We start from the raw sequence: 11,657 nt of genomic DNA, 5'->3' as shown, positions 1-11,657 counted from the left end.
ACATATAATATACATAGTTAGGACGATTTTGTTAAATTTTCAATCCTAACGACAGAGGTGCGTCAGTTGGCACTGATGTCTACACACTCATAGAAAGTGCTTATGATGCACCATAATATGTGTCATACGCTTTAAAGCAAAAAAGCATGGTTAATATTATAAAAAATGGGCATATTACCATTCCTCAGCACAATATCATGCAGGGTCTATTAATAGGGTCAAATTTTGAAATTAGTAAATGTGGAAATCACTTTGGAAATCACGTGGAAAATTATGAAAAACACTGGTATACGTCTACTTTTAAATTGAAATTTACGCTTTTAAACATAAATTTAAATTTATGTTTATTACACTTTTTTTTTTTATTTTTATTTAAACAAATATACCCGCATCAACCACTAAGGGTTATTAGCGGGGGGACATACACAAACAGTAAGATACATATTGTTACATAAAAAAAAATATTTTTTCAATCTGGTATATAGTTTAGTCATTTTAACTTAATAAAGACTGTAAATTTGACGTTAGTATACTTTTTAAATTATCACTAAGGGCACACGCGATTCTTTCGTTCTGGTACACTGGACACTCAACAATTATATGTTTCACTGACAACTGAGTGTTGCACTTGGTACACATCGGAGCAGCCTCCTGGTTGAAGATATGCTTGTGTGTAAGAAAAGTATGTCCTATTCGGAGTCGGTTGATGATGACTTGGTCTTTTCTATTATTTGGTAAGATGAGTTTGGTTCCTACTTGACTTAGACATTCTTTGAGTTTGTTAGCAGTGTGATCCCAAGTAGTTTGCCACGCTCTGTACACGTGGGCTTTGATATTTACTCTGTGATCAGTCCAAGGCATTTGATTTATGATAGCAATACTTTGGTCGGTGGTTGCATTGCTTGCCAGAGAGTCCACTTCCTCATTACCACTTATTCCCATATGGGAAGGTACCCAGATAAAGGAAATATCTTTTTGTTGAGTCTGTAGATAAGATAACTCTTCTTTGATCTTGAGAAGTATGGCGTGAGTTGTATATAGCTGTTTTATTCCAAGTAATGCGCTCATTGAATCGGTGATGATAACAAATTTGCTTCCATTGATAGAACAACATTTTTTCACGGCCTGGTGAATTGCCGTAAGTTCTCCGGTATATATACAACAATTTGTTGGGATTCGTATGGTAGACTTGACGTTTTCGTAGATGTAGGCTGCAGCATGTCCTTCATGACATTTGGAAGCATCAGTGAAGATTTGATGGGTTGTTGGGTATTTGGATATTACATTCTTATAAGCTTGCTGTATAAGGAAATGATGTGTGGAATGTTTTGGGAGTTCTTTTAGAGACGTGTCTATTTTTGGAGGTTTAATCATCCAAGGAGGAACATTTACATGAATGGGCATAGTAAGACTGAACTGTTCTAAATTAAGACCAATACGTTTTATTCGTTTAGGAAATGGTAGTTTTTTTATTGCGATTTCTGTAAAGATCTGACGTTATATTTGTTCTGTTATATTGTTGAGTAGGTTACGTTGCTGTTGTTTGCTGAAATTCTGGCAACGTAATTTAGTGATAGAAGTTGCCTTCGTTGGCTTAAGGACAGTTCATTAGCCAAAACTTGTAAGCTACTTACTGGACTAGTTCTTGTAGCACCTAAAACTGATCTCAAGCACATATTTTGAATGTAGTCAAGTTTTTTTAAAGATGTTTTGTTAGCAGTATCGTAGCATAAACAGCCGTAGTCTAGTTTACTTCGTATTAGTGATCTATATAGAGTAAGTAAGGTTGTTGTATCTGCCCCCCAAGAGGTATTTGACAGCATCTTTAGTAGATCAATTCTGGATTGGCAAGAACGTTGCAGATTGGTGATGTGGGTTTTCCAGTTTAAGTTACGTTCAAAAGAAAGTCCTAAGAAATTTATTTCTTCTGCTTGTTTCAGGACAACTCCATTTAGTGTTAATTGAACATTAGGATAATTTTTTCTTTTGCTAAAAATTAAATAACGTGGTACTAATAATTAAATAACTTTTCACTAGAGAATATAAAACCCGTGTTTTGCGACCAGCTTTCAATTGTGTGTAAGGTAGTTTGCAGTATATGTGTTCCCAGAGTTACATTGTTTGTTCTTAGATAAATGACTAAGTCATCTGCATATAGGCTAGTAAATACAGGTAGTTTTATTTGATGTATAATACTATTTATTGCAACTAGAAAGAGAGTAGGACTTAGAGTAGATCCTTGTGGAGTGCCGTTTTGAAGTACTCGTCTGGACGATGTAAATCCATTGGTTCTAACTCGAAAAGTTCGTGATTTTTATTACACTTTATTTTTAACGAAACACCATGTATATTTTCATGTGTTAGAAGCGACTTAACAACCTCATCTCAAAAAATTATATTATATAGGGTTTATGAATATATATGTATAGTTTTCGTCAAGCTATTAAATACAAAAAATTTTGAAATTAATAATTTATTGCACTTTTTATAATGGATATTTTAATTAGACAAATACAGAGATAATTTTTTTAAACTAAGCATCAATATATTGGGATTTTGAATTGAAATTCAATTCATTGACGAAAATTATACATAATTTCAAAATTTCACCTTGTATTATAAGTAATAGACCACAGATAATATAAGTTGTTTAAATCAGGTTAATTCAAGTATATTTCAAAAACAAAATTATATAGGGTATTCTATTAAAAATAAATATAATGGACTATGATATACTTGCATGAATGACCCTGCACATTTAAATTTATTGTTACGTAAAAATATGAGTCATATTTAAAAACCTGTAAACATGTTTTTATTCACATGTTTATGGTTTAGATTTTACGAGAGGCTTCTATTTACCTGAACGGACCTTCCAGAAAACGGTCGAAACGATGACCCGGATTGACCTTCTAGTATAATCAGGCTGAATTCTCGACCGGCTGTGTTTTGATATATAATAACGGAGCTTTCATGGAAGAGACAGTTGATTTTGAAGACGCGCTCGCGATTTAATTGTTACGTTCGAATATATAAATTATTGTAAGATAAATTATTATAAATAAAGAAAATAAATTAAATTTGTAAGTGTTATAAATATTGAACCTTTAGTAAATTAAGATAAGAACAAGACATTATAAATTAAAGAATTCACAACAAAATATAAATAATTATAAATAAATAAAAGACGTTACAGTGGTGTCAGAAGTGGGATAAGTGGAAATTGTGGAAATGGCTACGATTTATGAGCTCACAGTGACGAATTTAAGGAGACATCTCGAGGATAGAGAATTAGCTTCTACCGGAAAAAAGGCTGAGTTAGTCCAACGACTAAAGAACGCTCTGGAGGAAGATGAGTTTAATCCAGAAACGTATATATTTGAAGATAAACATGATGCTGTCATCTCGTCAATTTCGAAATTAGAGAACAAAGTTTCTGACGATATTTCGAAAGTTTCTTCTGATGTAGCCAAAGTTTCTGGTGATGTAGCCAAAGTTTCTGGTGATGTAGCCAAAGTTTCTGGTGACATCGCGTCATTAGAGAACAAAGTTTCTAACGAGATTTCGTCTCTGGAAAGTAAAGTTTCAGCTAACATCTCTAAAGTAACTTCTGAGATGTCTGCCCTCGACGATAGAATATTTTCGTTAAAAAATCAAGTTGCTGCCGATATGTTGGCCTTCGAAGAAAAGATGAAAGAGATGGAAAGGAAGATGGAGGAAACAGGGACAGCAGAGAGAGAGGTAACAATCCGATTACAGTGGAGATAAAAGAAGACGAGACGAAATGTAAGTTGGAGACACTTGAAATGAGTTGGCCGAAAATTGAAGAAAGTGGAGGTTCTATTCATGTTAAAGTCCCAACTTTCGACGGAAAATCATCATGGAACAACTACATGAAACAGTTCGAATCAGTCGCAAGAGCGAATGGATGGTCTGAAATAGAAAAGGCTGTAAACCTGACTATCGCTCTTCGAGGAGATGCCTTAGATGTGCTTCAGATCATAGCCGTAGAGGAGACCGATGATTTCGAACAACTGAAGAAGAGGTTAAATATGCGATATGGCCAAGAACATTTGGACCATGTATATCAGTCGCAGCTTAAAAATCGTAGACAGAAGAAAGATGAGGCTCTTCAAGAATATGAGGTAGATATTGCCAGATTAGTACGATATGCTTATCCAACAGCTCCCGAAGACATGATGGAAAAATTGGCCGTTCAAACGTTTATTGATGGTCTGATCACGAAATGCAGAGAACACTGCGATTAGCTCGTCACAAGACGCTGGTTGATGTCCTATCCGCCGCCCTCGAATACGAGTCAGCTACGCAGGCCTCTGGCGGGTACAGTAAAGTTAGGACTGTAAAAGAGGAAGGAGATGAAGATAAACTTGACGAGCTCGTTAATATGATGAAAAGCATGACATATAAGAAAACGAAGACCATCAGATGCTGGAATTGTGGCGAAATAGGACACGTACGAAGCTCCTGTAAACACCCTAGGTACGACGCAAATCAAGAAACTCACCATTAGGAAAACTAGAACGGGTCAGCCTTAGGGGGGCAGCTTCGACCCAGAACTTTTCCAAAGACCCTCTCATACTAATAGCTTCTTTAAAATGTCGTGAAGATAGTGTATATGTAGATGGAGACATAAATGGTAAAAAGCATACGTTGTTGGTGGATACCGGAGCGACCAGAACCATCATACGCCCGACAGTTATAAACAGCCGAAAGAAACTGTTACCAACGAGGTTGCGACTTTGGACCGCTACAGGTGAAAATGCCAACATTCATGGAGAAATCCAGGTACAATTGGGAATTGGAGCAGAAAAGTTTGTCCATACTGTTATAGTTGCTGACATCGAAGAGGATGTTATATTAGGAATGGACGTAATGAATATGCATGGATTCCAATTGAATTTTAAGAATAAGGTAATCAAAGTTGGCAACGAGGAAGTATTTCTCCATCCACATAATGACAACACTGTGCAAGCAGCCATTAAAGAAGATACAGTTGTGCCTGCGAGAAGCGAAACGATCATAGTAGCGCGGCTACAGGGAATTGTGGACGAAGGGAGACCTGTTATGATGGAGCCTTGGAACCACGACGATGAGGTTGGCCGTGGAATCATAATTGGAAAGGAATTGGTGACTTCGGCTAAGGAAATTCCTGTGAGACTTATCAATGTCAACGACTACCCAGTGACCATAAAGAAAGAAACAAAAGTAGGAACTTGTGTACCTGTGACATCCATAATCCGTCAAGCGACAACATCTGATAATTCCAACGACAAATTCGACCAAATGGTTGCAGTTGCAGGACAGTCTCTGAATCAGATTAAGAGAAGGAAATTAAGGGAATTTCTTCGGCAGTATCGTGATATTTTCGTACCGAAAGGAGGAAAGACGGGAAGAACTACCGTTGTTAAGCATAAAATTGATACTGGTAATGCTAAGCCAATTCCTCAAACAGCTCGACAATTACCACAGGCGAAAAGAGAGGAAGCTAAATCGATTGTTCAGGAAATGAAGAAAGACGGGGTGATAGAACCTTCTACGAGCCCATGGGTCTCTCCGGTGGTCCTGGTTAAGAAGAAAGACGGAACGACGAGGTTCTGTGTGGATTACCGTTTGCTGAACAACGTTACCAAGAAAGATAGTTATCCTCTGCCTCGGATCGATGACACATTGGACACATTGGCTGGAAGTAAACTATTTTCTACTTTGGATTTGAAGTCTGGATACTGGCAGGTAGAAATGGACCCAGTAGATAAAGAAAAGACAGCCTTCACTACAGGATCTGGATTGTGGCAATTCAACGTTATGCCATTTGGACTCTGTAATGCTCCTGCGACATTTGAGAGGCTTCTGGAAAATGTGTTGAGAGGCGTATCTTGGAAAACATGCCTGGTTTATTTAGATGACATAATCGTCTTGGGAGAGACATTCGAAGAACATTTGAAGAATTTAGAAAACGTTTTTAATCGACTTAAAGCTGTTCAATTGATGCTAAACCCCAAGAAGTGCCAGCTATTTCAGGGTAAAGTCAATTATCTGGGTCATATAGTCAGTAAAGAAGGAGTGGCCGTGGATAAGGGAAAAATCGATTCCATTAAGGAATGGCCAAAACCAACTGACAAACATCAAGTGAGAAGTTTTCTTGGACTATGTACTTACTACCGGAGGTTTATTAAGAAGTTTGCAGATATCGCTAAGCCATTAACGCGACTTACAGAGGAAGCAAGAGAATACCGCTGGGATACAGATTGCCAATATGCCTTTGAGACCTTAAAAAAGCATCTAATAACAGCACCAATTTTAGGGTATCCACTGCCAGAAGGAGAGTTCATCTTAGATACGGATGCAAGTAATGCGGAAATTGGAGGAGTGCTGTCTCAGATTCAAGGAGAACAGGAACGAGTCCTCGGATATTTTAGTAAAGTTCTTTCAAAACCTGAGCGGAATTATTGCGTCACGAGAAGAAAACTTCTAGCAGTAGTTAAATCAGTAGAGCACTTCTATCAATACATCTATGGCAGAAAGTTTCTAATCCGAACCGACCATGCCGCCCTTAAGTGGTTGATGCAGTTTAAGAATCCAGAGAGTCAGATAGCCAGGTGGATCGAACGACTCCAAGAATACGATTTTAAGATTGAGCACCGGGCCGGAGTTAGCCACAGAAACGCTGATTCTCTTTCCAGAAGGCCATGCCCAGCAGAGTGTTCACACTGCAACAAAACGGAATCCAAGGAAGCAGCAGTGCTAAGAACGACGATTGTCAACGACGACTGGACGCCTACTAAGATAAGGGAAGAACAAGAGAGAGATCCAGTTATACAGAAAATCCGAAAATGGAAAGAGGAAAACCGTCGACCACCTTGGCAGGAAATATCAAACCTATGCTCAGTAGTTAAGACGTATTGGGCCGAGTAGGACTCATTTATCATCGAAGATGGCTTGCTTAAACGAGTCCTGGAAAATGGTGACGGTTCAGAGAAGAGAAGACAGTTGGTGATCCCAAAGAGCAGAATAGCCGAAGTACTTCGTCAGTTACACGACAGTCCATCGGGAGGGCATTTTGGTGTAAAGAAAACCCTTCAGCGAATTCGGGAATGGTTTTATTGGATGAACGGTTCCGACGACGTAAAAGACTGGTGTAAGAAATGTACTATTTGTGCCACGAGTAACGGGCCTTACCGAAAAAGGAGAGCTCCTATGAGACAATATAATGTTGGAAGCCCGTTTGAAAGAATAGCTTTGGATATCGCTGGGCCATTTCTAGAAAGTGAAAATGGCAAGTACATGTTGGTAGTAATGGATTACTTTACTAAGTGGTTCGAGATTTACGCACTTCCAGACCAGAAGGCCGCCACCGTTGCAGATAAGTTGATCCAAGAATATATCAGCCGATTTGAAGTGCCTTTGGAGATACATAGTGACCAAGGCATGAACTTCGAAAGCGATCTATTCCAAGGAATATGTGATAGACTAGGCATGAAGAAAACAAGAACTACAGCATATCATCCGCAATCTGATGGTATGGTAGAACGGATGAATAGGACAGTCGGCAAGTATTTGACAAAGATGGTGTCCGATCATCAGCGAGACTGGGACCAATACCTTCCGTTCTTCACAATGGCCTACAGATCTGCTGTTAACGAATCAACAGGCCAGACACCAGCCAGAGTCCTATTCGGACGCGAAATGCGACTACCTTGTGATCTAGAATTTGGGTGTCGACCTGGAGAAGATGTAGCAGGTGAAGATTATGTGATTGAATTACGAAGAAGAATGGACGATGTACATGAGTTGGTCCGTTCCCACCTTCAGATTGCTAGCGACCGAATGAAGAAACGGTACGATACACAAGCCGAAAAGGGATGCTTTAAGGAGAACGACAAGGTCTGGCTCTATAATCCCAAGAAGCGAAAAGGTTGTTCTCCCAAATTGCAGCAGTTTTGGGAAGGCCCATACCTAATTATGGAAAAGATCAACGATGTCATCTACCGAGTAAGCAAGATTCCGAGGGGAAAGCCGATGATAGTACACCATAACCGGCTGGCGTCTTTCGAAGGTGACCACGACGTAGATGAAGAAGTGGAAGTAAATCAAGTCCAAGACGTGTCTGACCTCACGTTTGAGGAATTCATGGGTGCCTATGGAGGTACCGGTAAAGCAAGACATGGTGTTACCACTGAAGAAAAGCAAGATCTACTTGCGCTCCCCGATGACTACTCGCTGGCCCTTACCATCCCGGCCAGTATCAAAGACGCACCAGGGTTGGCATCCGTCTTTCGAAGGAAGTTTGGTCGAGTTGCAGAACTTCAATGCCAGGTCCCAGCTCCCGGTAAAACCTTGAAACTCCAAGATGCATCACGTTACCTTTTCTATCTGGTAACAAAAGACACTGCCCGTGACCAACCTACCTACCGAGATGTATGGGAAGTCTTACTTTAATTGAGAGGGCACGTACTAGAGTCCGACGTGCAAAAGTTAGCCATGCCAAAGTTGGAGTGCCGCCAATTAGATTGGAGGGTTATCCGAAATATGGTGGAGGAGATCTTTAAAGACACCGAAGTCCAGGTGTTAGTCTGTTGCAATCAGCATAGTTACTGGTGCGGAGAGAAAACCGTCCCTTGTCATTTTTATACAACTGGAAGTTGTAAAAGAGGGTCCAGTTGCCGATACCAGCATACCGTTCCAGTTCTAGTCCCGACAAGGTTCCAGGAGGAACCATCTTTTGAGAGGGGGGCAATGTTACGTAAAAATATGAGTCATATTTAAAAACCTGTAAACATGTTTTTATTCACATGTTTATGTTTTAGATTTTACGAGAGGCTTCTATTTACCTGAACGGACCTTCCAGAAAACGGTCGAAACGATGACCCGGATTGACCTTCTAGTATAATCAGGCTGAATTCTCGACCGGCTGTGTTTTGATATATAATAACGGAGCTTTCATGGAAGGGACAGTTGATTTTGAAGACGCGCTCGCGATTTAATTGTTACGTTCGGATATATAAATTATTGTAAGATAAATTAATATAAATAAAGAAAATAAATTAAATTCGTAAGTGTTATAAATATTGAACCTTTAGTAAATTAAAATAAGAACAAGACATTATAAATTAAATAATTCACAACAAAATATAAATAATTATAAATAAATAAAAGACTTTACATTATATTTAAAAGGCGCACATTTGAATTTAAAAGCGTTGCCGTAAAAAGCGTATTTTATTATTTTCAAAATAACGACACAAACAAGGATATTCTGTAACTGGTTTTCACACTGTATAATTGAAAAATTTCATCACGTAATAATTATAATAGGCCCTAAATGATTTAGTTCGTTGAGATCAGAGTGTTGAAGAGCTGTTAAAAGTATAAAAATATACAATATGTTCCTTTGTGTTCGTGAGTTACCCTGTACATTTCAATTTTAATTGTATACAGTATACATTGCATACAGCATACATTGTATACAGCATACATTGTATACAATGATTTAATAAGAAACTAAAATAACATATATACTAAATATAAATATTTTATTACATATTATAAATAATTTGAAGAATTCTGAATTCAGTTTTATTTCGTTTCATTTTTAATAGACCTTATTATTTTGCTTATATTTTATTTTTTTATTTTAGACACACGTATCTTAAAAGTATCCAGACGATTTTGTTAAAAAAAAAAGGCGTATTTCTATAATCATGTGATTTTCATATACACGCATGCGTATATAAAATAAATATTCTTAATTTATTTTTGTTTTATTTTTTTGCTTTTAGTTTCCGTTAACATTATTATTGAATTTTGTTTCTTAATGTTAAGTAGGTAGCTTAATACAGGTAAGTTTTATATCATTTTTAGTTTTGTTTTCCTAGACTTATTATCATATTCCTTGTTCAGTATAAATCAGTGAATTAATTGGCATATTAACAGATACAAACCAACCACCGAGATTAATCCAGGAAATTTCATACACAGGTGGTTTGAACTTTTTTTCTTCTTCTTCTTCGTCAGCTTTTCCCTTTTTATGGGTTGCTGTTCCTAATTCTTATTCTACACTTATTTTTGTTCATCGTGTCTCCTTCACCTAAACTTTTATCTTTCAACTCCTCTGCTACACAGTCGTTCCATCTTCTCGGTTTTAATCTACTTCCCTTTTTATTAACTTCGGAGTCCCAGGACTCGCTCCAGGTTTCAAATTTCTGCATCTATCTCCGCGTCTTTCACCATTAAGGATAAAACTATAAAACAGCCAAATCGCAACCTCTACTTCCAAAATTGCTACTCTCGACTTCAACAAATACCCACTACGATTTTTTTATTAAATCTTAAATATCTCTCCCGTGTTTAATATTCTGTGAACCTTTTTTAACAATCAGTTAACATCCAGAAACTACTTGGTTACTTAGTTAACAGAAAAATGGTTCTTAAAGATTAAGTGTAATTTCTGAAAATCTCCAAATTATCAAGCTCAAGGAAATAAAGGCCAAACTCAAAAATCGAACGGACGATCCGTTTATCACATTAGAGTACAAGTATCACATTAGTTTTAAGAGTAAGGAACTCTTGAAACAAATCCTAAAAAACATCCCAATTTAAAGAATCATCGTTCCATCTGGTATTCTGGTAGTAAAATATGTAGAGCAAGAACTCAAAGGTAAGGAACTGACCCCCACCCTTCAGGAAATTAATTTTTAATTCACTTCTATCTATCGTATTTTTGCTAAAAAGAACAACAAACTAACTTGACTAATCCAAATATTTCTTAAATCAGAGGAACATTTCATAGATGTCTTATATCTAATAGTATCTAAATTGATAGCCCAATGTCCTCGTTTTTCAACTATCACCAGCCCAGTTTCGTGCCAACAGGCACGAAATCTCATGTCATAAAAGACAAACAATTTTCCCAAGCTGCGAAACTTCTGAGTACTAAAACACAGAATGCTCCCTACTTAATAATCCAAAATGTCTAAAATGCAAATAAACATACCCCGCATGGCCCCCAAATGCCTCAAAAGAGCTATCGACCTCTTACTAAGAAGCCAAGCCTCTTGTAAAAATAAAGCAACCACCTAGATCACTGGATGCCAACTATCTCTAGAATAAACATAGTAACACAAAACAGAAGATTTACAAATGTATAAAATCAAGAGAAACTGGAATAAAATAATAATTTGAAAAAAAATAATAAACATGTGACGTTTATGATGTTACACACTCCTACACATCAGAAAAATTTTGAAGTAAAACTGAGGAATATTTCTCAAAAAAAAAACCAACCTCTATCCATGAACTAATATATACGCAGTAGTAATGTGGAAAAAAATTAAAAATAAATATTCAAAAGTAAAAACGTAGTAGTAACTAAATAAAAAATTTATAGTATACGTCAGGGATGTAAAACACACCAACAGATTGTAGCAACTGTCTAACTGAAGTTTGTTAAACATTATAACAAAATAATTTTGAGATGATACTCTGGGGAAAATAAAAAATATTATCCAATGAATTGCAGTATTTATCAAACTAAAATTTTAAAATATTTATTTGTCATTTATAAACTATAACCATATAAAGAATTTCAGAGAATAGAAGTACAAAAAATTTCTTTGTAAGACAGATACTATAAACATAGT

Source organism: Diabrotica undecimpunctata, chromosome 11 (assembly GCF_040954645.1).
Source record: "Diabrotica undecimpunctata isolate CICGRU chromosome 11, icDiaUnde3, whole genome shotgun sequence".
NCBI lineage: Eukaryota > Metazoa > Arthropoda > Insecta > Coleoptera > Chrysomelidae > Diabrotica > Diabrotica undecimpunctata.
The sequence above is the reverse complement of the archived record's forward strand: the minus strand, read 5'-3'. Positions refer to the sequence as shown.